Source organism: Giraffa tippelskirchi, chromosome 4 (assembly GCF_054371585.1).
Source record: "Giraffa tippelskirchi isolate mGirTip1 chromosome 4, T2T-mGirTip1v1.2.pri, whole genome shotgun sequence".
Lineage (NCBI taxonomy): Eukaryota > Metazoa > Chordata > Mammalia > Artiodactyla > Giraffidae > Giraffa > Giraffa tippelskirchi.
In genome coordinates, this window is record NC_137278.1 from 9,404,741 (window position 1) to 9,430,600 (window position 25,860).

The 25,860-nt window shown below is 55.1% G+C and overlaps 1 protein-coding gene across 2 annotated transcripts in view; it reads right to left on the reverse strand.

Annotated features, from left to right (window-relative positions):
- Positions 1-25,860, reverse strand: part of LMX1B (LIM homeobox transcription factor 1 beta) — an 84,123-nt gene that overhangs the window by 48,739 nt on the left and 9,524 nt on the right. The window lies entirely within an intron of this gene.

The window sequence follows — 25,860 nt, forward strand, 5'->3', positions numbered from 1 at the left end:
AGGAATTGGTCCCACCTCTAAAGTTGGAGAAGGCAATGGCAGCCCACTCCAGTACTCTTGCCTGGAAAATCCCATGGACGGAGGAGCCTGGTAGCCTGCAGTCCATGGGGTCTCTCAGAGTCGGACATGACTGAGTGACTTCACTTTCACTTTTCACTTTCATGCATTGGAGAAGGAAGTGGCAACCCACTCCAGTGTTCTTGCTTGGAGAATCCCAGGGACGGGGGAGTCTGGTGGGCTACCGTCTATGGGGTCGCACAGAGTCAGACACGACTGAAGCGACTTAGCAGCAGTAGCAGCTAAAGGAGTTGATCTCCAAGGGGAGGGGGAAGAGGGTAGGGAGAGACCTTTCACTTCTTTGTTTAGACATTCTATATTTGAATTTTTCCTAGCATGTGTCACTTTGGTGATCATAATAATACTTTGATGATGATAATAATAAAGCTAAAAGGATATCTGTTCAAAAGAGTAAGTTCACTTATTTCCTCTTACCTAGACCTTCTCTGATCCAGCAAAGGAAAACGTGCTTGTCCTCTTAGCAAACCCCAAACCTTGATTTGGAGCTGTCAGGGCTGTCAGTCTGTCTGTGTCCCCCCGTAGACTGTGACTTTGTTCAGTTCATCTCATCAATTGCAGAGCTGGCATAAGGTATCAGCATGTGCCCCGCCTCCCCCGCCCCAAGGGCAGGGACCTTGTCTGCAGTGTCCTGGCACTAGGGCAAGGTCTGGCACAGGGGAGGAGCTCAAGAATTATGTGTGGACTGGACCAAGAGTTTGATTTTGGGGACTCCGGCTCTAATAGCTGAACTCTGCTCATCTCCCAGAAAAGACACCCAGCAGCCAAGAGACTTGTCTTAACAGATGTCCATACTGGCCCTGGCCTCATGGGACTGGAGACTGCTGCACCGAGTCACCTGATGACTTGTCTGTGTCCCCCTTGGACTATGAGTCCACGAGGGCAGGCTATGCACGTAGACTTCACTCCCATGTCTTTATTTGTCTAACATGGAATCTGGTATAGAGTGGACTCTCAGTACATAATAGATGGATGAATGGATGGATGGAAGGATGGACAGAGCACAAACAGATGGACAGATGGGTAGATGGATAGGTAGGTGGTTGGGTGATTGGATGGATGGATGAACAGATGGATGGATAAATAAATGGATAGATGGGCAGATGGGTAGACAGTTAGATGGACAGGTGGGTGAGTGGCTGGGAGGATGGACAAATGAGATAAGAGGAGTCAGTATACCTTTCTGGTTTTCTAGGCACTCAGACATTCCTCTTGACACCCACATTCGACTCTGGGGCCTCACCCCATATCACAGAGGAGCAAACTGAGGGTCTCTTTTTCTATCAAGAGGAGACGAGAACTCAGTCCCATGTTTTGCCCTGGTAGTACTCCCAAGAAACCAGGAATCTTTGGCCTCAAATGACAAGAACTGAGCCAAGATTCTAATGCTCTCTCTTGGGTCAAAAATTCCCTCAGAAAATACTTAGTGAGTGCCTATTGGGCTTCAAGGACAGTATTATGTGCAGAACAAGCCAGGGCAAACCCTGCCCTCATGGGACTCCCATCCCAGGGCTAGTGTTTCCCTAACCCTCCTCCCTCATCAGCACACCCTCCTTGAAGCAGCTGGGGCACTACTGCTTCGTTGCTCAAAACCCCCTCTGAACTCTAGCATCAACTCCAACGCTTCACCATGGAATCTGAGGATTCAAGGACAAGCCCACTTCCCCTCCAGGTCCCCTTGGAGCCATTCTCCACCAACATCATCCCCTGCCTTCCCCTCTGTGGGTTCAAGGGCCCTGGGAAGCACAGCTCTTCCACCTTTCAGCCTTGAGAGCACCATCTCTGACTCAGAGTCTATGTAATTGCCTTGCCCATGGACTTTGCCTCCATGGATCGCCCAGGCTGCTCTGTACACTTGTGTAGGCTGTTCACTGAACAAGACGCTCCTCAGAGGGGTGAGTGGGTTGAAATTCAGTCTGCATATACCTGTGTGGGAGGGCTGGGTTAGAAGGGGTTCTGCTCCCTGCAGGGCCTCACGACATCCCTCAAGCACAGCAGGGATCACCCTGGGTTTGGTGTCACCAGTGTTCATCTCTCTCCCCAATCAGACAAGGGCTCCCCGAGGACAGCATCCAGGTCCAAGGTCCTACCTGTGTCCCTCCACAAGGCCAGTGGGGCCCAGAGGCGGTGCCAGGGAGGGGTCTGCCTAGGGTCAGGTGCCGAGTTCTGGAGAAAGGTGCCCGCTGGTTGGGGCGGGGTGGGGGGAGGTCTGTTTGACAGGTGGGCTCCCTGGTCTGAGGAAGGCTCTTCAGCAGGACCTCCAGCGGGGTGGGGGCGACCCAACCACATGAACACAAATCAGGAGAGAGTCGGAAGAACGCAACGAGGGCGGATGCCTGCTGCCGCCGGCGGCAGGTGGGACAGGGGGGCAGAGCACCTCTTTGGGGGGGTGATTGACAGCAGGTGGGCTGGGAGGGCAGGAGAAGCCTCCTGGGCCCCTGACAAGGACAAGGCCTCTGTCCTTGTCACCTCTTGGCAGGGATTCCAAGGAACTCAACTGCTGAAAGGGCCTCTCTTGCTCCAGAGAATCTCAAGTGAAACCCCCTACCCCATCTCCACCTGACTTAGGAAGATGTGCCAGGAACCACCTTCCGCATTGAGCCTGGCCAAGCATGCATCTGAGTCACCCAGTGCCCTGCATGGCGGGTCGTGGTCCCATTTTACAGAAAAGGAAGCTGAGGCTTGGGGAGGGGCAGGGTAGGATTCTCATTCAGTTCAGCTGGAGGGCAAAGCCACTCTCTCTCCTGCCCTGCCTCAGCAAGGGCCCTACCCTGCCCAGGTCAAGTGCCGTTCTGTGATGTAGGCAGTGGAAACAGGTAGCTTCCTGTGTCGGGAACAACTGATCCCCAAAGACAGCTGTCCTAAGGCCGAAGGGGCATCCCCACCCCAGGGAACCCAAGCAAGTTATTCTGGGGAGGGGACTAGGCTGGGGTAGGGGGGAATTACCATCTCCCTCCCCACTCTCTGTGCCTGACCCAGCTGACCCACCATCCTCTGTTGCCCATTAAGTTTAAATGGTGACTTGGGAGGAGGCTTCCTTCCAGTCAATCAATAGCTCGCCCAACAAACAGGTTTTTCAAAACCGCAGTTTATAGATTTCTCTCCCCATCTCATTCTTTAATCCTGACAGCTGCTGAGCTGATGGGGGAGACCCTCCAGCCGGGAAACCAGCTCTGCAGATGCCCTGCTGGCAGGACACTGAGGGCCTGGGGAGGCCTGTGCAGGCCCAAGAGCTGGCAGCCCAGTTACCTGGCAGGGTGAGATGGCTCCCACCTGGCCTCCAGATGGCCCTTTATCAGCCCAATCTCCTCTCCCCTTGGCTGCCAGGGCAGACCTGGTGGGAACACGGGCAGTGCAGTCCAGTGGTTACATTTTCATCTTGGGAGTCAAGCAGATCTCCTTGCGGGCCCTGTTTCTGCTCCTTCCTGGCTGTGAGACCTTGGCAAGTCACTTGACCCCTCTGAGCCTCAGTTTCCTCATCTGTAAAGTGGGCATAAAAGTGGTACCAATCTCATCAGATTATTGTGACAATCCCATGAGAAAGCTTGGTGACTGGCATGCAGTAAGTGCTCCATCAATGTTACACAGTATTGTTTTTAGCTAATCCCAGGAGCCCTTTGCCAACAAGCACTAGGGAATGATATGGGAGCCTAATGGCATACTTTGAGATACCACGGCCCTGATCCCTAAAAAGTGCTTTACTGATGTTGTACTGTGTTGTGCTTAGTTGCTCAGTTGTGTCCGACTCTTGGTGACCCCATAGACTGTAGCTTACCAGGGGCTTCTTGGTCCATGGGGATTTTCCAGGCAAAAATATTGGAGTGGGTTGCCATGCCCTCCTCCAGGAGATATTCCCAACCCAGGGACTGAACCCAGGTCTCCTGCATTGCGGGCGGATTCTTTACCATCTGAGCTATGAGGGAAGCGTAAGAATACTGGTGTGGGTAGCCTATCCCTTCTCCAGGGGATCTTTCCGACCCAGGAATTGAACCGGGGTCTCCTGCATTGCAGGCGGATTCTTTACCAGCTGAGCTACCAGGGAAGCCCATTTTACTGATGGGTGACCATATATCCCAGGATGCCTGGGAGGGTCCTGGTGTATACCTGTGGTTCCAGCATAATTATTAATAACATCCCCTTTCACTCTGAAAGTGGCCTGGTTTGGCCAGTGAATGGCTTGGTCACCTACGTTTTGATTTGTTTAGCTGTGTCAGGGTTACATAGACTTAGATGTCACTAAGTCTGGTCCACAACCCAGGAGTAGGAATTGTGCTCCCCAGTTACAGAGTAGCAACTGCGGTTCAGAAAGGATGTGTGATTTTCTCAAGGGTACACCGCTGGCGAGTGACTGAGCTAGGCTCAGTCGTTGGGGTTCGTTCAGACCCCAACGAACCGCACTGCGGGCATTCACCCCTTCTCCTGGGCTCTGTTATGGGATGCAGTTGAAGGTGTAAGGATCAAAAGCTGGTGCTTCTGGGGGCAGACAGAGCCCTTGGGACCCAGTTTCTCTTGCAGCTGTCTCCACATATACACACAGCCCCTGCAGCCCTCCTCAGGTGGGTTAAATACAGAGAACAGATCCAGCTACCTGGAGAGCTCCCCCCAGCCAAGCACACAGGGCAGCCTGACCCAGGATAACAAGCTGTGAAGATCTTATCAGGCCCCTGATGGCTGACGCTGATGCTAGCAGGCTATCCTCCACTGCCCATCAGGCCTCAGCCTTCTCCCTGCCTGGGGAATCCTGTTTTCTTTCCTAAGTGGAACATCAGATTATTCAGGTCTGATTTCACTACTGATTGGGGCTGGGAAGGGGGGAGCCCACTTAACACTCAGCTCTAAGGACAGAGTGAGGCCAAAGTGGGCTGCTTATCCATCACCGACTGATAGTGTACCTGTCCACACTTGAGGACAACAGAGTTTCAATCCATTTTTCCCTTCTATCCCAGGGCAGGAGTTTCTGGTGAGCAGGGGGCCAAAGTGCTGTCAACCTCCAGCCTGGGCAGGGGAATTGCCTGAGATGACCCTGTTTTATTCATTCATTCAACAGACCCTCCCCTGTGTCTGTGCAGTCATGGGAGACTCTCCCTCCAAGCAATGCCAGGGCAGCAGGGGACAGTGGCAGAGCCACGTGATGAGGACTAGGGCAGCAGAGGTGCCCAGTGTAGGCAGGGCAGCCTTGCAGGGAACTGCAGAGATCACCAGGCGGGGGGGCTGACCCCGGAGCTGGGTGGTGCAGGGTGAGGATGAGTGAAGTCTGCCTGGCAAGGGGAGGGGAAGCTATTTGATGGAGAGGACAGTGTGGACCCGGGCACAGAGGCACAATGGAGAGGTGAGTGTCTGGGCAAAGTGAGGCTTGGAGGTGAAAACTGGGCATCTGGAGTGGGGCTGAGGGACTGGCAGTGGGACCTGAGGGGTAGGGAAACAGTGGCACCTGGCACCCAGACTGGAATCTCTCCTGAAGGTGCCAGGAGATCTCAGAAAGACTGTAAGGAGAGGTCAGGAGATGGTCTCTGGGCCTTCACTTGTTCGTTCATGCATTTGTTCAACAAGCTTTCTGGCATCTGGGGGGGGGGGGTGCCAGGCCCTGTTATAGCAATGAACAGGACAGACCTGGCCCTGGTCTGTTGGGCTTCCTAGGCCGGCTGGAGACATATGCGTGCTAAGGCACTTTGGTTGTGTCCAACTTTTTGCGACCCCACAGACCAAGCCCACTAGGCTCTTCTGTCCATGGGACTTCCCAGGCAAGAATACTGGAGTGGGTTGCCATGTCCTCCTCCAGGGGATCGTCCAGACCTAGGGATCAAAGCTGCATCTCTTAGGTCTCCTGCACTAGTGCCACAAGAACACAAATTGCCATGGCATTAGGTGGCATAAGACACACAAGAAAGCAATGGGGTAATATAATTAATTGTTTTAATTGTGGGGGGTGTTGGAGGGGGAAGCTTTGAGTTGTACTAGTCCCCTAGCAGAAATGTGTCTTCTCTAATCCTCAGTCTTCTCATCTGTAAAATGGGGATAACCATGGTCCCTGCCTCATGGAGTTGTGTGAGAATGTGTGAGAAGTGCTCACCCAGGGCCTGGTCGGAGTAGGGGTTCATGAGTGTGAGCTCTTACCGTGATGGCTTACATTTAAGAGGCCAAGAGGCTGGCGGGGCTGGTATTGTGAACAGCAGCTGTGCAGAAGATGGACTGGACACAGCAGAAACCTGGGAGAGGTGGTGGGGTTAGAATCCCCCAGGAGGAGGGAAGGACAGCCATTCCTTTCCAGAAGGTACAAAACTCCCTCCCAAGACAGAACCCACCCACTGTGCCTGAGCCAGCAGCCCTGTAGGTTATGAAGGTAGCCTGGCCCAGGGACAGAAAATAGGATCAGCTCTGTTGAAGAGGACGAGCAGGAGGAGGAGGTGAGGAAGAGGGGGACCCCAGCTGGGGAGAGATGACATCTCTCCCTATGCAGGCACACCCAGCCTGGCCCTTGGAAGAATGTATTACAGGGGTCCCCAACCTCTGGGTGCAGACCGGTACCTCCTGTCAGATCAGCGGTGGTGTTCGATTAGAAATAAAAGTGCATGATAAATGTAATGCTCTTATGCATGCATGCATGCTTAGTCGCTTCAGTCGTGTCCCTTTGCGACCTTGCCTATGGACTGCAGCCCGCCAGGCTCCTCTGTCCATGGGATTCTCCAGGCAAGAATACTGGAGTGGGTTGCCATGCTCTTCTCCAGGGGATCTTTCTGACCCAGGGATCGAATCTGGATCTCCTGTGTTTCTTGCATTGCAGGAGGATTCTTTACTGCTGAGCCACCAGGAGAGCCTGTTATGATCTTGAATCATCCCCAAACATCTCCTCCCACCACTTCTGGTCCATGGAAAAAATTGTCTTCCATGAAATTGGTCCCTGGTGCCCAAATTATTGGGGACCGCTGTACTATCAGACATGTGGTCAAGAGCAGCACCTCCAAAGCTACCCACATTTGGGTTCCTTTTCTGGCCCTGTAATTACAATGGCCTCAGGCAGGTGTTGTGAAACTCCTAGAGCCTCAGTCTATGTCTCTGTGAAATGGGGATAACAATGGTACCTGCATTTCCTGGGGCTATGACAAGATGACATATGCCAAGTGCTCAGCACTCTGCTCGGCACACAGTGGGTGTCCGGTAAAAGGCAGCCAGATTCACTCTGCATCCCCAACAACTGGACGCCAGGCTCACCTGTGCCAGGAAAGGTCACCTTCCAAGCCAGAACATGGGGTCTGCAGGCCGCAGGAATACCAGACAGACCCTCCTGGAAGGCCTGAGGCTGAGTTCCCTCACTGCTCCCCGGGCCGGGCTGCCCAGGACTCAGGAACTCAGTTCACCCGCCGTGGACCATTTCCTCGCTTACTTCCAGGCAGGCCACTTGGAAGAAATTCCTGAGCCTTTCTGGACCCTTTCCCCCAGAAGATGTTTTAGAAAATCAAGAGCAGTTGCTGATAGACTGGCCTGAGCTATCCTCCATTGGGGGGAGGGGCACAGCGCCCCCATGTCCTCCACAACAGTACCCTGCTAATCAAGGGCAGAAGGTCCCTCATGGCCATAGCCTGGCCTATGGACTCACTGTTAGGAAACAAAGTGGCTCCGCTCAGGGAGGCTGGCCCAAGGAGGTGGGGGTCCTCCTGCTAGCTCTGTGGACCTTCCTCTCTGTTCTAGTCCAGCCTAGGAAAGAACCAGCACAGCCTCTAGGAACCCAGGTTGGGACACAGAGCAGCCAGGGCCCATCCTGGCCACACCCCCACACTTAGCCTTCCTGAGGAGGTCAGGAAGGAGAGGTGCATGGGGGGCAGAAGTGGGGACCTCCCTGTCCTGGGACTTGGAAGTGGACACATTTGGTGAATGTGACTGAGGCCCCACGAGGGTGTGTCACACTGATGACAGGCAGGTCACAAAATCACCCCTGGTCTCAAAGGCCCAGGACTGGGTGGAGCCCCTGCCCTCAGATGCAGGCCACAAAAACTGGTGGCAGTGGGAGGGCTGGCCTCTCTGACTCTGCAGCTGCTCAGAACTGAGTAGGGCAATGACCTGAAAGCCACTTGGAGAGGTCTCAGGACAAGGCCAGCAGACCATGGGGCTCAGGACAGAGGGAGCAAGGAACTGCGTGCTGGAGCAAGGAACCACACCAGCTTCCCCGCATTTCAGTCCCAGCTCCCTACACCAGCCAACAGAGGTCCCCGTCCCAAGGCAGGTAGGCACCTGGGCCCTACTGCTCAAAGGGAGCACATGCTTCAATGGACACATCCTTAAATGTATACAGGGTGTGATCTTCTTTTTTTCTCTCTTCTTTCTATACATTGGGCTGTAAAAATCTGGGCCAACCCGCCACCCGCATTAACTGCGTTAAGGAGGAATTATAAAAAGAAATCAAATTTCCCATAGCATTTGAACGCCATTAAAATGCCAAACAATAAACTACCAGGCTGCAAATTAGATCAGTGGAAATATCAAACACATTGAGGTATAAAATCCATAATTGCATTTAGTGGCAGCCGTCCCTGGAGAGGCCCTGCTAAAGATCATTACAGCCCCACATATGAGAAGCTATTGACAGAAGAATAAAAATCGACAGGCCAACCAAATAAACCGCGCTGGGCTTCATTAAATATTCAGCAATGGAAATTTGACTATCCCAGGCCTCTCCCCTTGGTCCCATCCTGAGTCCTTTCCTGCCCAGCTGGGGGCTCAGCCCCTGGCCCGCCCCCAGATACCACCAGCTTGCGCAGGCAGGACCAGAAGAGGGGGGGAGTCAGATGGGGGTGGTGGGAAGGGGGGCTGAGGCTGCAGCAATAACGGGGTGGGGGGGGCTCCACCAGGATTATTATTGTTGGGAGGGTGTTATTAGCTTTCACCCTGGAGTAGGTGGCCCTGAAGTCTTTAATTAGGTCATTACAGGGATAATTTCCAGGGAGGTTTTTAACTCCTTAGGAGCTGAAGAGCCTCCAGCTTGAGCCCAGATGCCCAGCGGGGTTTAGGGCTTGGCCCTCCGGGTGGGTAAGGAAGTGGGGAATGGTCCCCGAATCGGGGGACAGGCTTTGTTGGGGATCCCTAGGGGGGATCGGGTCCACCTTCCCCCCTCCCCCCACCCCGACACAACAGAGGAGCTGCGCCTGCCCGACTCCGGCAGGCGGGTTCCTGATTCAGTGGGATCCTCACCAGGCAAAGCGGGACCCCAGCCCCACTGGGCTCCAGCCCACCGGGACCCCGCCCTCTGCAGGGTGTGGCTTGTGGCTCTGGCCCCCGCCCCGCCCGTCCCCGGCTCTCCCGCTGGTTCCCTGCCTTCCACTTCTTTCCCAAGGCTCTCGCCCTTCCCCTCCTCTCCTCCCGGCCCCTCCCAGTCCCTTCCTCTCCTCTCCGACGACCCTCCCCTCTCTCTCCCCTCCCCTCCGCACCTAGGGGCCCCCCTGCCATGTATAATGCATGCAGTGGAAGCACCCAATAGGATTAGGCACCTCCGCCCGTCTTCGCGGAGAGAAAGTTTATGTAAATGACTGATGACAGCGCTATTGTGTGAGGAATATCAATGGAGTAATTACAGTTACATCGGGCGCCCGCGCCGCCGGCCCGTGTTAATTTTTCACCGGCTCCCCCGGGAGAGATCGGAGCGCGCTCCGAAGAGCACAGCTAATAATGGGAGCTCGGAGCCGCCGCTGCGCCACGCGCCCCGAGGTCTTTCTGAGCAGACTGCTAAGCACTGGCTGTCTCCCCGGAGAGCCGAGAACAGAGATAAAATGATTAAAAACTGCCAAGCGGGCCTGGCAATCACTCGCTCCGCTGTCAGCCCCAGACAAGACAAATCTCTGCGATTTTTCTCTTCTCTCCTCTCCCTTTGTGAGCCCCCGAGCTGGGATGTGGGGGGCCGGGTGGGGTCGGGGTCAGCTCCCTGGGGTGGCCAGGCCTCCGGCGGCGGGGGGCAGCAGCAGTGGTGGGAGGGTCCTGGCCTCCCGGCCGGAGTGGATAAGGAGGGGGAGATAGGGGGAGCCCTGGAGGCTCAGCCACTCGTCCTTGCAGGCCCAGCAGCCGGCTCCCCTGGCTCCTCCCAGGGAAACTGGGGGCAGGGCACACCTGTCAGGGCACACCTGTTAGGGAACCATGGGCTGGGACACACCTGTGAGAACACACCAACCGGGACACATCCACTGGTGCACACCTGCCGTGCCCCACCTGCCAGGGACACCCGCAGAGGCTTGCCTGGGCTTCCAGGAAAGTGCCCCCTCTTCTGCCTGGGCATGGGGCCGTGTGACCCCTTCTCTGTGTGCTTTCAGGCCCTGCGGTGCCAGCCTGGGCACCCTGCTGAAAGTCCTTGACCACAGGCCCAAAGCAGACCCCTGGTCAGGGCCATGGGAGAGGAGCGGGAGCGTCTCTGTCCTCCCAGGGTCTGGGTCTGACCTCTCCCAGTATCCACACCTTTTGGCCTGGAGCTAAGCCTGGGCTCAGCACCTGAGAAGAGAGAGGAGGAAGATGAGAGAGGAGGGGCAGGGGAGGAGGAAGGGGAGGAGCTGCCAACTGTTCCCACCTGGGGAGGGCGCTTGCCTGCCTGCTGCCCACGGCCCCAGAGCCTCATCCTGCATCACACCCCACCCTCCACCCTCCTGACCATGATGAAGGTGAGAGGAAATTCTTGCCCATACCTGGGCTGGGATCTTCGAGCCGTGGCCATGGACGTCACAGACCAGGAGGGGCCATCTGCTTCTCCACCCATCACACCCATTCCCTGTGTCCAGACACACATGCACACAGGCATGCACACACACCAGTGCCCTCACTGACACGTGTGTTCACCCTCCCCATGCCCTGCCGTATCAGCCTACAGGGGCCAACACTCACACCCACACACGGCCTCCCCACACGTGACATGTGCACACACCCTTCTGTCATGGAAGTACTCGTGTCCACACACACTCGCAGCAGCACACCCTCCCAAGCTGACACACACAGACACAGGCAGACAGGTACAAATATGCACATGCATCCTGACACCGGCGCTCACCGACACGGTGACAGGCAGGCACGCTCGGTCGCGGGCACAGAGGATTGATGTCAGGCACACACACACCTGCAGTGTGGCACGCCCAGGCACACAGGGGCCCATGCAGGGACACACACGCGCGCACACACTGACACAGGCGCTGTCCCTCCCTGCTGCCCGCCCTCCATATGCACCGGCATTCAGATGTGGGAGAATCAGCCAGGGTCCCCAAGGAGGCTAGGGCTTGCCTCTCCAGATGCTGCTGTTCCAGAGCGCTGCGCCCGCCACCCGCCACCCGCCTGCCATCAGCTCAGCTGCAGGGAATCAGGCAGGTACTTCGGTGGTGATTAAACTGTTCGTGGGACTGGGACGATTTACAGCAGCGATAACCCCCTCAGACGACAAGGCACTAAAGCTCAACGGAGGCGGAGCTGATAGCCTCCGGCCACGGTGTTGAAACTGGGTGGTATCCACGCAGGCTGAGCCGGCCCAAGGCTGGATGGGCCTCTCCTGGACAGCATGGTTGGACAGAGCTGCCACTTCACAACCTGCCATGTGTGCACACAAACTAACCCACCCTGTGTGTCCCTGGAAACACACAGGGACACACCACCGTCACTGATGGACTCACAGAGATGGATGCCAGGTACACGCGCACACACACGGATGTGTCTGGCGTCTACTGACATACTCACCGAGTCTCCACCACAGGCCAGGCCCTCATGGAGCTCAAGTCCCATGACACGGACACAGATGCCGGCACCCACCTGTGCTTACAGTCATGTGCATTCACGTGTGCACACCTGAACAATGCCTTGCAGAGCCCCCTCCCCATGTGTACAGCTTCCTCTCTGTCCTCCCTCTGCTCCCCCTACAATCTGTGGCCATCAGAGTGAATTTCATCACTCAGATATGACCAGGACACTGCCCTATCTTGAATCCTTCCAAGGTTTCCAGGGGCCCCCAGAATAAAGGCCAGACTCCCAGCATGGCCTTCAAAACCCTGTGTGATCTGACCTCTCCCTGCACCCCCACCACAGCCCACCTCCAGATGCACCTCTCTGCCCCAAAGCTGCTCCCCTTCTCTCTTTAGCTTGAAAATCCCTCAGCTCTCAGTGTGGACAGCGCTTCCTCCAGGAAGTCCTCCTCCACGCCCCCTAGTCTGGGAGAGGAGCCCTTTCCCCAGGGTCCACAATGTCCCACGCTTCCTCCATCAGAGTCTTTTCCAAGCTCCTGGGCCATAAGAGTGAAAAGCCTCCCCTTGTCCACCACCGAGAGGCTGGCAGCCCACAGGACAGGTGCTGGCTCAGACTGGTTCAAATCAGGCCTTGGGCTCGCCTCCCCTCCCTTCCCCAGGGACGCAGCAGCCCACGGCACCAAGAGGAACAGCCCTCAGACCTGAGTCCAAACCATCCACTTCCCTAGCTGGGTGACCTCAGAGCAGCTAGTCAACCTCTCTGAGCTCCAATTTCCTCAGCTGTAATGTTTTGAGACTTTCATTACTATTATTATCATTATTGTTATTACTGTTATTACTACCACATTAAAAATAGCAGCTACCATTTCTTCATTTGCTGAAAATCCTGATTTGGGGTTTTAGATTGTCCCATTCATAGGCGAAGGAATTTCAGTTAAATGGCAGAAAGGGATGTGACCAAGATAGGGAACACCAGGCTCTGAAACACACTCACTCCTTTGAACTTCCAAGGTCAGGGCACTTGGGTCGTGTCATCAGCCATGTGCACAGAATTATTAGTATGGCTGGGGCTTGCCAGCCTCTCTGCCTCTGCCCAAGCAGTCCCCTCACCCTGGAGCACCCTTACTCCAGTATCTCTTCTGCCTGCAAGTGGGTTTTCAGACACACACTTCCTGTGTGTCCACTTCCGCCATACCTGCTCCCAATCTCCCCAGTCCCAAGAGTCCATACCCTCTGTGCGTGAGCCCCAGGTGACATGAGGCTGTGGGCAATGAGCAAGTGGATGACGAGCAGTTCACTAAAAGGGGAGTGGGAGGGGTGAGGGAGGGGCAGGGGCTGCAGTCAGATCTGGTTGTGATGCAGCTGTGTGGCCTTGGGCAAGCTGCTTACCACATCGGGGCCTCAGGCTCTTTATCTGTAAAATGGGTATGATAATCACACTGACCTCTCAGGTGTGTCAGAGGGCTTCACAGGTGTATGTGACAAGCTCAGCCAGAGCTGGCATGTAGTGGGTGCTAGACCCTGAATTGAATCTGCCAGATCACACTGATATCTAAAGGAAGGGCAGCCAGGGACAGAGGGGGAAGGGAAGCAGAAGGAGGGGACACTACTTCTCCTAACAGGCCACAGTCTTCCACGCATCCAGACCTTGGCTCTCACCATTCCCTGAGCCTGGAAAGCACTCCTGCCTGCCTCTCCCAGTTCTGTACAAATGTTCCCCGCTTAGTAAAGCTTCCTGCCTCCCCAGGCAGCATTCCCCACCCCTTCCTCCAGATGCCCCTTCTCTAAGGACCCTCCCCTCATCACAGCCCTCCACCCACAGGATTAAATTATGCCCACCATCCCCTCCTCCCCACCCCACCCCCACCTCCCTCCCCTGAGAGGCTGGAGCACCAGCAAGGTGGGGACCAGCTGAGTCACCTCTGCTCCCATTGCAGGGGTGGAGGTAGGGGTGGAGGCAGAAATAGGAGACTGGGCTGGCCCTGAGGAGGTGGGAGGGAGGGGAGAAAGGGAGGTAAGTCAGTCCCTGGAGGGTTCAGAGGGGTTGGATTGGGCTTCCTGTGGTTTATTTTATTACAATTCTTACTAATAACAAAAATAACAATGACCACCACAATAGTTGTAAAAGAAACATTTCATCGTTCTATTTTTTTTTTAACGTTTATACCTTGGTCTTTTTTTTTTTTTTTAGTATTTATTTATTTGGCTTTCTGGGTCTTAGCTGTGGCACTGGGGTCTTCGATCTTCACTGTGACAGGCAGGATCTTTAGTTGCAGCATGCGAACTCTTAGTTGTGGCATGTGGGATCTAGTTCCCTGACCAGGAATTGAACCCGGGCCTCCTGCATGGGGAGCTCAAAGTCTTAGCCACTGGACCACCAGGGAAGTCTCTCTCTCTTTTTGAGTGATGAGCTTTGTACTAAGAGCTTCACATCCTCCTATGGTTAATTTTTCCAATGACCTGGAGAGAAGGAATAGTTATATCCATTTTACAGGTAAGGAAACTGAGGTTCAGAAAGATCAAAGGACTCATCCAAGACAGCAGCTCATAGTCATGGCTTTAGGGAGGGCCTGGAGCCTGGCCCTCTGGGGTACTGATTAAGGGGGCTGTTGCAGTAGGTGCACAACTGAGAAATGTCATGGGGAAGGTCCCTGAGCACCTACTATGTGCCAGGCCTGCTCCTTGCACCTGTCTTCTCTTGGCTGGACCCCACCCCACTTAGTTCCTCAGGGCCTGTCTGGCTGGGTCTCCTTCATGCTGTCTGCCTCCTGGATCATGAACCCCCTGAAGGGCAAGACTAGCATCTGTCTTGCTCCTCAGGCTTTCCCAACCCTACATAGGTCTGGGATCAAGGGGGCTCCACTCAAGATTCTGGGATTTCATTTTCGTTTTTTTCAAACTTTTGATTTTGTATTGGGATATAGCTGATTAACAATGTTGTGATAGTTTCAAGTAGAAAGCAAAGGGAATCAGCCATATGTCTACACATATATCCATCCTCCCCCAAACTCCCCTCCCATCCAGGCTGCTACATAACATTGAGCAGAATTCCATGTGCTATACAGCAAGTCCTTGTTGGTGATCCATTTTAAATATAGCTGTGTATACACGTCCATCCAGAACTCCCTATCTTTTCCCACCATCCTTCCCCCTGGCAACCATAAGTTCATTTTCTAAGTCTGAGACTCCTTCTGTTTTGTAAGTAAGTTCATTTGTATCATTCCTTTTTAGATTCCACATATAAGGGATGTTATATGATATGTCTCCTCTGTCTGACTTACTTCACTCAGTATGACAATCTCTAGGTCCATCCATGTTGCTGCAAATGACGTTTCATTCTTTTTTAATGGCTGAGTAATATTCCATCATATAAAGGTACATCTTCTTTATCCATGGGATGCCATCTTGGGAATGGATTCATCTAGTCCTCTTGACAGAGCCCTGTCACCAATGGGCAAGCAGGCTTGCCTGGTCTTGGTCCTCCACCACAGAGCTTTCTGAAGGCGCCTGCACAGCCTGTCCTGCCAGTCAGCTGCTTCTCCTCTGAGTTCCTTGTGCTCTCCATCCCCAGATACACCAGGTTGCGATGCTTCAGCTCACCTTGGGTTCCAGCCCTGCCTGGAGCAGGAGTCCTTCCAGTTAGATAAGGGCAGGGAGGCTGAGCTGGGCTTCCTTCTACTCTCCCTCCCTTCCCCAAATACTCACTGAACAATTGCTTTCCTGGGACATCACAAACAGGAGCCACAGGGAGATCAGACATCTCAGAGGCCAGATGGTGGAAAGGCTGAGCCAAGCTGTATGGCCTTGGACAACTGACTTTCCCTTTCTGTGCCTCAGTTTCCACATCTCTGAAATGGGATAATAACAGACCCTGCTTCATGCACTTGTATGGGTTTAATGAAATAGTGCAAGTCCTTAACTCAGTGCCTATGCATTATAAAGAAATAAAGTGATTATATGCAGAGGGAACCACACTGGGAACAGATGGCCCTCTAGGAGGAGGGGGAACAGAAGGGCTCTGCCTACCTCCTGTCTCCTAGAGGGCATACCCTACATCCAGAAGGCTTCAGGGAGAGGGGAAGAACCCTGGCCCAGCCACAGTCCCCAGGAAGGGTCACGTGTTCTCTCAACCCTCCTCAGACCCACACTTGCTCCATCCCACTACCATCAAGAGCCACCCACTAATGCCATTCCACGCAGGCCCCAGGGAGGCTGCGTACATCAAGAGGACAAGACAACCACAGCTCATTCACTCAGTACACAGAGCACCTAGCCATTACCAGGCCCTGTGCTTGGCTTGGGGGTACCTGGGGCAGAGATTCTCACACCCCAGGGTGTACAGGCAGCCCTGGGGACCAGCTGGGACTGAAGATTCACAGGCTTCACCCTGAGGGTTAGAATAGGAATCTGCATATTTATGAAGCACTGCAAGACTGACCCAAGCCTCAGTGGGGAGGAGGGTGGAGTGGAGAGCCAGGGACACTCTGTGGCACTGGTGACTCCTATGCCAGGCCTCCAGAGGACTTTTCCTGGAGAAGACAGAATGATAGAAGCCAGGGGACAGAGCCTGCAACTGCCAGTGCAGACTGAGTAAGACCTGGATGTGGACAAGGGTCTGTGTGGGGAACAGCAGGTGAGCTGCTGGCTGAGCTCAAAGGATACAAGAAGAGGCAGGGCCTGACCTAGGAAGGCTCTGAAGGCCAAGCCAGGAGGAAGAAGCCACCTGAGGACAAGCCTCGGGTCTGTGGTAGTGAGGGAGGTCTCTTTAATTCCTGCAGGCCTGGTTCCAGCTTGAGCTCTCCCAGGCCTCCATTCCAAGAGCCCAGAGCCTGAGACTCAGGGACTGGGATCAGCTACATAATTTTGCAGGGCCCAGCACAAAGTGCAAATACAGGGCCCTTGTTCAAAATACATTAAGAATATCAAGAGTGTGATGACAGAGGATTAAACTGAGTACAAGAGCTCTTCTAAGGGGAGGGCCCAATGTGACTGAACAGTCAACTTGCCCAAGAAGCTGGACCTGGCCAGCACCCAGCCAAGTGGCTCATCCTTGCTATGTCCAGCCCACAGTGGTCAGAATCTGGGGTTTCCAGTCACTCCAGCTCCAAGCCCCAGGCCCCCTTGACTCTCCCTTTGCCCTACCCCCTCCCCTCGGCCCTCAGCGCTGCCTCAAGTTGGCATGAATCTGTCCTGTCTCTAGTCCCCGCCACTGCCCTCGCCTCCTCCTGCCTGTCTCCAGTCTCCAATCCTGTGCATATGCCGCCAATGTCATCTCCATAAAGTGCCTCTCCAGCCCTGTCACTCCCCCATCCAATAACCTTCAATGGCTCCCTCCTGCCCACAGGATAAATCCACACCCCGTTGCATAGCTACTGGGCCCCATCCCCCTCTGCAGCCCCATGTCCCAGCAGTCCCCAGGCAGTCCCTCCAGCCAGACTCACTGTCTCTGCCCACTCTTCTCGGCCCACCACTTTAACCCCTACTATTCCTGCTGCTAGTGCCCCTACCTGGAAGGCCCTTACAAACCCTCCAGGATAACCCTGCACACAGACTCTGTCTTGAGTGATTAACCAGACCCCTGCTCATGGCCCTTTCTCAACAACAAAAAGAGCTCACATCTACCAGTACGGTTTTCTGCGTGCATCATCTCATTTAACACAACAGCCCGAGAAGCTAGGCTTTTTGATTATCCCTGTTTTAGCAACAAGGGAACAGAGGCTCAGAGGAGCTGAGGAACTCACCAAAGGTCACACAGCTAGAAAGAGGCTGGGCCTGGAATCCAGGTGAGTCAGCCTAGCCATAAGCTATCCCTTGATATATTCTTTCAGTACTAACTGGACACCTACTATATGCACCATGCCCTCTTCTAGCCGAGGCACAATGCACACAAAGAAGTCCGGCAAAGAGACTGCCTGACACATATAACCAGAGCCAGGTGCCTGTTTAGACCCAACGCAAAGGACTATGGGAGCATCAGTAACAATATCAGCAAAAGCTATACACATAACCTTGACCCTTTCACCCGCTTTTGCCTTTGAATTTCATCACTACCCTGAGGCAGGTGTTTGGGTCTCAATAGACTTTGAGGGAACTGAGGCATGCATGCCTGCATGCTAAGTCACTTCAATCATGTCTGAATCTTTGCAACCCGGTGGACTGTAGCCCTCCAGGCTCCTCTGTCCATAGAATTCTCCAGGCAAGAATACTGGGGTGGGTTGCCATTTCCTCCTCCAGAGGATCTTCCCAACCCAGGGATTGAACCCAGGTCTCCTGCATGAGTAGACGAATTCTTCACCACTAGTGCCGCTTGGGAAGCCCTGGGGGAACTGAGGCACAGATAGGTAAAGCACCTAACCCAAGGTCACAAAGCCAGGAAGTGGCAGAGCCTAGATCAAACTCTGAACCCTGCAGCTCCAAAGCACTGGCATCTTTTCTCTGTCTACCTAAGAACCTGGAGAAGTTCCTGGCCTCCCAAGAAATCAGTTCTGGGGTCACAAAATCAGAGAAGAGGCCAGCATTTCCAGGCACAAGGACTGGGCTAGCATGATTTCTGCTGAACTCTGCCCCACCCTCACCACACCAATTTACCCAGGAGCTCTCAGAGGGTAGGATGGTTCTACCCCATCCCAGCCCAGTTTAACCAGGACCTGGCTGAGCAACTAAAAGGCCCCCAGCTGCGTTCCTGGTAACAAGCTGCCCAGGTGCACCCGTCTCTTACCTACCCAGCCCTCTGACTTCCTGTCGCTCAGCAGTCTCCAAACAGAGCATGATACTCCCTGTGCCCCAGGGCGAAAGGTTTCCTTTTATAAGTTATCATTACTATTACAATCATTACTGTTATTTTAATTTAAATCTTTGATGTTTGGGGAGATGTTTCTCTGCAGTCACCAGGGCCTGTCTGGAGGATGCCACCTCAGTGACCGGCTTGAACTCTCACCACGTGGGACAGTTGGACCAGTGGGCGGCCTGCTCCATCTTCCTCCAGGGGTCTGCCGCTACTCACTTATCAGGCTGACATCCCACAGGGGGGCCGCCGCCCTGCCCGCCCCTCTGGCTCCAGGCCTGCCGACTGGAACCAGACCTGGAGGGGTGGGCGGGCGGGGGCACGTGGGAGGGGGCCAGGCCCTCACCGCAGGCCCCTCTGCAGTTCAAAGTGACAGGCTCAGGAGGCTGTCCCCCTTCAAAGGGCAGACAGAGCCTGCCCGGAGCTGCTGTACCGGCAGCCGGAGCCCGGAAGGCAGGGCAGGAGTCAAAGCAGCCCTGGGAGAGCTGGCAGGGCTCCCATCCACCTCTCTCATCCACCAGGGAGCGGCTGGCCCCTGCTCCCTGGTCCCCTGGCCCAGGGTAGGTGGGCACACCCTGGCCGGCTGTATCTTGCAGGGTGACACTGGGAAAAGCACCCTCCCTCTGAGAACCACCCTGCTGTCACTGTGTATTTGCAAAGCACTCAGAAGGCACTCAGGGATGGTCATGCATGATGTCAATGATAGTAATGATGAGTCAGAATGTCTCTCTGAGAAACACCGCCCCAAAGCCAGAACACTGGAGCGGGAATCTCAGTAGCTGCTCACTAGCTGTGTGACCCAGGGCGAGTCACTTAACTTCTCTGTGCCCTGCTTTCCCCATCTGCAAGGGGAGGCTAGGATTGGATGATGCTGTGCCCACTCGGCACAAGGCTGGACACAGACATGCTCCTCCCGTCAGTTCCAAAATATATCCTGCCTCCTGCAGGGACAGTTATTCATCCCAAGTGAGACCCACCATGAAGGATGGTCCCAGTGCTCTCCCAACCCTGAGCCCCTCAAGACTGAGGAGTGGTTAAGTCTTGGCACCTACAGATGCTGGTGCAGTTCCGTGATGGCTGTGTAACCCTGGGGATGTGTCTTCACCTCTCTCAGCCCCAGTTCTGTCACCTGGAAATCTGGGTCAACAACTGAGCTTTTCAGAACTCTAAGATGTGAGGTGCCAAGGGCTTAGCTCTGAGCCTAGCCATAACAGATGCCCAGAATACATGGTAGCTCTTATCACTGCCACCTGAAGCTGCATGGGAAAATCACTGCACCTCTCAGGTCAAAGTTGCAAAATGGAAGATGACCATACCTGCCCCAGGGTAGTGAGAAGATTCAATCAGCTAATCCCCATGAAACCCTTACCACAGGCAGCACACAGTGAACACTGGCCTGTAATTACGAAGTGTTCATTCAACAAATAATGTTAAGTTTGGTGCCAGGCCACCACTAGGACACAGAACCCAAGGGGCTGGAATTTGCCTCCTATAGGATCGCTGAAAGTTTTCTCCTGACAGAATGCCTGGGCTCCAAGCCCGGTTCCACTTACTATCTGTGTGATCTTGGGTAAGTCACTCAATTCCTCGGTGCCTCTTGCCTTATCTGAAAACGAAAATGATAAGAGCACCCCTTAGAGTGTGCATTCCTGCTCAGGTGTGTCTGACTCTTTGTGACCCCTGGACTGTAGCCCACCAGGCTCCTCTGTCCATGGGACTGTCCAGGCAGGAATATTGGAGTGGGCTGCCATCTCCTCCACCAGGCGATCTTCATGACCCAGGGATCGAACTCGCATCTCCTGCATCTGCAGGCAGATTCTTTACCACTGAGCCACCCACCCTTTAGAGCAGCACCTGACAGACCATGGCCCCTCAATAAGCATCGGCTGTGATTAGTACTGTAGCTGCTGAGGTTGTGTGCTGCTGGCCTGGGCCTGCCCATCAGCAAGCCCCCTGCAGCCAGACCCCCTTCTGCAGCTCCCAAACTTGGGAAGTGTTAGCCCCTGAGAGGTGCGAGTATCCTGCAGAACAGAGGCTTCTGTGGGCTTCCTCCCTGTTTCCCCAGCAGCTGGAACACTTAGGGAAAAAAAGCTCCAAGCCCGCTGGGCTTGTCAAAGCAGAGCCAGATTTACTAAAACCAGGTTTGGACAGTTATTTTGCGGTCATAACAACTATTTTCTTTACATACTGCTATAGAAAGGGGAACCCCTGGCTTAAAAAAAAAATCCTAATTGAAGACACCATTGAGCGTAAATATGCTGGAGTTTTTAATAAAAACATGATGGAGGAAAACATTCAAAGCTCAATAATCAGAAGCAATTTGCGTTGTGAGCAGAGATGTGTCATTCCCACCCCCCACCCCCTTGGCTGGGCTCAGTGCGGGACCGACAACTTTAGACCTATGGCAGAAATAATGAACAGCAGCGAGGCTCGGAGATAGCCTGAAAAATATCCTGGAAAAGAAAAACATATGCCAAAGAGTGTGGCGCAAAAGTCATATTTCATGCCTGACTTTAGAGAATGTTAATAAGGATTAGAACCATACTCCAACAGAACAACTATCATTCAAGGCGGGTAATTAATTTTGCTTCAGATCTCTGCTTGGGAAAATGAAAGCGGGAAGTGTTACTTCACAGCACAGAGATCCCACCACGCTAGAACAACTCAGAACTTCCAAAGCAGTGTCCTGAGCCCAGCTGAAAGAAATCTGGCTGATGTTGGCGGGTTCCCCTGATCTGTTGCCATGTAGATTTGGGGATCTTTTCCGAATCGTAACAATATCAAACATTTTTACATTTCAGGATTGGTTAATAAATATGATTAAGATAACACGTCCCAAACCACATGTCCTCTGCTCGGCCTCCAACATGTGGAAGACAGATGTGTCTCCTGTGCACAGATGACCCAGCCGGCTGCTCCCCCGAGGCAGGGACCTTGTGAGACAGAGCCCCAAGAGGTCCTGGTAGCCCAGTGGCTCTCTGTGGCCCTGGCCAGGCGGCTGGCCTCCCTGTGACCTGCTGTAGAGAGGAAGGGCCAAGCCCAGGGGGTCTTGGAGTCTGACACTAGGGGGACGGAGAGATGGTGGGATGTGGCACTGTGCCACCTGGCCCTTGTCCTTTGGTGTCCCAATCTAGAAGATAAAATTCCCAAACCCACACAACTCCATGCTATCCAGAAAGCTTGCAAAATCATTTCATCACAGAGGCCTGTTACCCCCTCTAGGAACTGGAATTGTAGGACCTTCTCTCAGTGGTCTCTCTGCAGTCACCCCCCACTCAGTGGCCTCAGCCCAGGGGAACAGACAAGGTCACTGATAAAGCCAGAGCCTGGAAGAGGGTTCTAGAAAGAACTGTGGAGTTGGCACATAGACCCCTAACTGGGCAGCAGAAAGAGGTTCCTGACTCTGTTCTGCTACCACTGAGATGCTGGGCAAGCCCTGGCTACACCTGGGCCTCATTTTCCCATTTCTACAAGGATCTCAAAGAGGCCTTCAGCTGGGATATTCTAAACCAGCCCAAGGTCCCGGTGGCAGGTGTAGTCCTGGTCTTCTGAGGTCCTTGGAGGCCAAGGAGAAAGCCAGGTCCTGGAGACCAGGGTAGGGAGGCCTGGGCATGCCACTGCCCATGGCAGCACTCCAGTTCTGGGGTGGGTGGGTGGGGGGGAGCAGGCTCAGAGCCAAGGCTGGTGTGAGTAAGGACCTCTCCCACCCCAACCAACCAGGGCCTACCCCCAAAGCTAGTCTCTGGGCCAAGGTGACAGCGAGCCTCTGTCTTAGCTTTCCCTTGGGGCTAGGAGGGAGGCACGAGTTTGCCCAGGTCAAGCAGAAGGGCTAAGCTGGCAGAGAGAGGATGAGCAGTCTACCTTAGTGGTAGAATGAATGAATGAATATCAGAGGGAGGAGAGGGCTTTCCGAACCCATCACAGCGGGCAGGCTGAGGACAGGGCACCTCCTGGAGAGGGAAAAGGCTACTCATGGTCCCCGGAGAAGGGGCACCATGATCTGGATGAGCCCAGCTGCCACTGGGCAGGGGAGGGTAAGTCCCGGCCTTCAGGCAGCCTTGGGAGGGTCTCCTTTGGGCATCACTCAGTTCTCAGAGGCTACCCTGGAGGTCAGGCCCCGCCTTAACTAGACGGGGTCAGGACTGCCTGGTGGAAGAACCCTGTCACCGGCTGTCTCGCCTTCTTTCAGCTGCGGCCTGCTGGCCACTGCTGCGTTGCTGGCCCCCTATCACCAGCTGGGGCCTTGGCCTCCCTGGAAGACCCCAGGCCTCTCCCCAGCCGGAGGAGCCCAGGATAGTGGGCAGACGCTGCGAGCCCAAGGCTGGCCCGGCTGGGCTGATATGAACCATCTGCGTTGTCTTAGGCCGCCCCTCTGCCCACTGTCCCTCTGAACTCGGCCGGTTCCCGCGGGCCGTTTGATGCCTCGCAGGGTCACAGACCCCCGCGCACAAATCACCGCCGCGGGGCTGGGGGTGGGGCGGAGGCGCTGAAACCTAATCCGCAAAGTTTGCTCTGCCGCCGGCGGCTCGCTCCTTCCCCCGCTCGCTCGACCACCAACCCCCCTTTCCAAACAAGGCTTATTTTTCTTGCCAAAAAAACAAAGTTGGTATCAAGTGTTTCGAGGGAGAAAGTCTCTCCCCCACCCCCCGGCCTGGGAGGAAGGGCCGGGGCTGCTGGCTGCAGCAGGCACTGCAGAGGGGGCGCCGGCGGAGCACAGGCGGGAGGTGAGCTCCGAATTCCCAGGTCCGCTGGTCCCCTTCCCAGCTCCGGCCGGTCCCCATGCCCTTCTTCACAGCCGCAGCCCCGGCTGTGTTTTGACCCTGCCCTGTCCCCCCTGGTTGTTCCCTGCTCAGATGGGGCTCCCTTCTTGGGGCTCTCTGTCCTAGAGTGACCAGAGATGGAAGCATCACTTCCTGCCCCTTCTCCCTCCCCATAAAACAGCCATTGCCTGTCGCTTTTACGAGGTGACACCCTGCTCTCAGCCCGATCCTCCCCACGCCCCGGAGCCTGAGCTCGAGAGGGAGGAGACTGCGTGCAGTCAGGCATCTCCAGAGCGCTCCCAGGGCGCAATGGGATCCTTGGGAGGCTGCCCCGAAGCACAGCCTAAGAGCTTTAAAAGGAGGCCAAGGAACCGGGTATACGAGAGACAAATTCCTCCGAAGTCTCCACCGCCAGCTCCGCTGGCGCTTTGGGTCTGAGATCCTAGAAGCCAGGGGGGAGGTCGCCGGCCTGGTCCCCTGGAGGGGCGCTGAGTGGAGCCCTGGGGGCGCGGGGGTTTCATTCGCTGGGTGTTGGTTTTGCTTTTGGTGTTTTTCAGCCTGTGCAGCGACCCGGAGCCGTGCGCCGCGACTTCTCGGAAGCCCGGGGCTTCCCACTGTGCCCCGAGGCAAACGCCAGAGGTTAAAGTCAGCAGCTGCGCCCCCGCTCTTGGGCTGGAGATCTAGCTGGTGGCCAGGGCTCAGGCAGGGCAGCGACGTCGAAGGCCGGGTCAGTCGGTGGACCTGGCTGGATCTGGGCGGCCGAGCGCCGCTGAAAAGATCTGCCTACTGTGGGACAGGGGTGGCGGCGGCGGTGTCGAGGATAAAGGCGCCACTGGCCCAGCGGAGAAGCAGATTTCCGCAGGGGTTGAACAAAGGAATTCGCCCTCGGAAGAAAGGGGCCCAGCCAGTGGGCTGCGAACCGTCAACCCTGAGACTCTCAGGGGTACCAGCCTGGCGACATCAGTCCCAGGGATCCAACGAAATCTGCCCCGCGGAGGGCCCCAGCCTGGTTATCTCCCTCTGGCCTCCGACGGTTCTCAATCCTGCTTTACAGGGGATGGTGGGCGTGCACTGCCCAATGCCACTTCTCCTGGGGAAAGGGGACAGACGGGGCCTGTGTCCTCTGTCATTGGAGGCAAAAAAAAAAAAAAAATCCCACCAACTTGTATCCTCTGGTCCTGGGCCTTTGCCCCCATTTTCCAGAAGCTAACAACTGAGGCTCCCGAAAAACATCCTCTTCCCCCACCTTTGCTGGAATGCCTGGCGGGCTCTGGAGACCCAAGCGCGACGGGAAGCGAAAGGCGCCTGGGGGTGGGGGGCACAGGGCTAGAGCCCCCTCCTCTCTCCGCCCTCGGAAGGGGTGGAGGGGACACGGTTGTAAGGTGCTCGGCTTCTTTTCTCCGTCTGACATGAATAAGGGGATTAGGACGGCAAGTTTCCGTCGTTCACTCGGACGGACAAAGGGCCCCGCGGTTTGAGCGGCGCAGTCTCTGATTAAACGACAGAGCCCTGTCACTCAGCACCATCCTAGGTACTTGTGTTCGTGACATAATCTTATTAGAAGATAAAACCGGCGAAATCCTTTTCATAATGAAAAGTTACATTTAATGGCTGGACTCGCCCCCCACTCCCTCCCCGGACCCTGCTCGCCTCCCCCCCCCGTTGCTGTTGGATATGGCTCGCCTGTAATTGGCATTTAAAGCACCAAGTCCGGGAGAAAAACGGGGTTTAGGGTTTTTGTAATCCCCCTAAACTGTCTTTGTTCGAAATCTCCACAGATACAAGTCTGTTAAGAGTAAATATTTGTGGATAGATACAACCCCATTTCCCCCCTGCAAACCAAATCGGAAAAAAAAAAAAAAAATCCGCTCTCCCGCCGTGCTTCGGCCGGGTGGCAGGAGGGAGGGCGCTGGGTCGTCCCCGCGTGGGCGTGCGGGGAACTCGGCTATCGGGGCGCCTCGCCGCCTCCGGGAGCTGAGGGATTTTGCACGTCTCTGCGGCGGGAAAAAAGGTCTTAGACGCTTTTTTTTTTTTCCAATTTTCTATTCCCTCGATAAACAAACCTCCCGATCTCGCTGCTTTAGGGCCTGCCCAAGGGGGTCGATCGGAGGGCTTGGGGAGGGGCGAGGGCTTTGCTCAATTCCGAATGAAAACTCGAACTCTCTCTACCCGCCTCGCTCCCTTCCAGGGGGTTTAAGAGGCTCGGAGGGAAGTCCTGGGCCTCTGGAGGCCCCGCCCGGCTGGGCTCCTTGAGTCCAGCCCAGGAGAACGCCCGGGGCCGCCAAGGGCCCCCGCAATGAGAAAGAGCCCGAAGGCTGCCGCGCGGGCCCCGGGCTCCCGGCTCCAGCCCAGCCCGTCCCAGCATCGGGTTCCTTCATAAATCAGCGGCTGGGTGAAAGGGCTGCGCTTTAGAAAGGGCAGGACCGTGTGCGCGTATTAGAGCGCGCGGTTCCCAAATCCGGGCTAAACCCCTGGTGACACCGAAATTCATCAACCGCCGCTGGCGCCCCGTGGCTCGGCCAAGGAGCCCGGGACCCGAGGAGTCGGG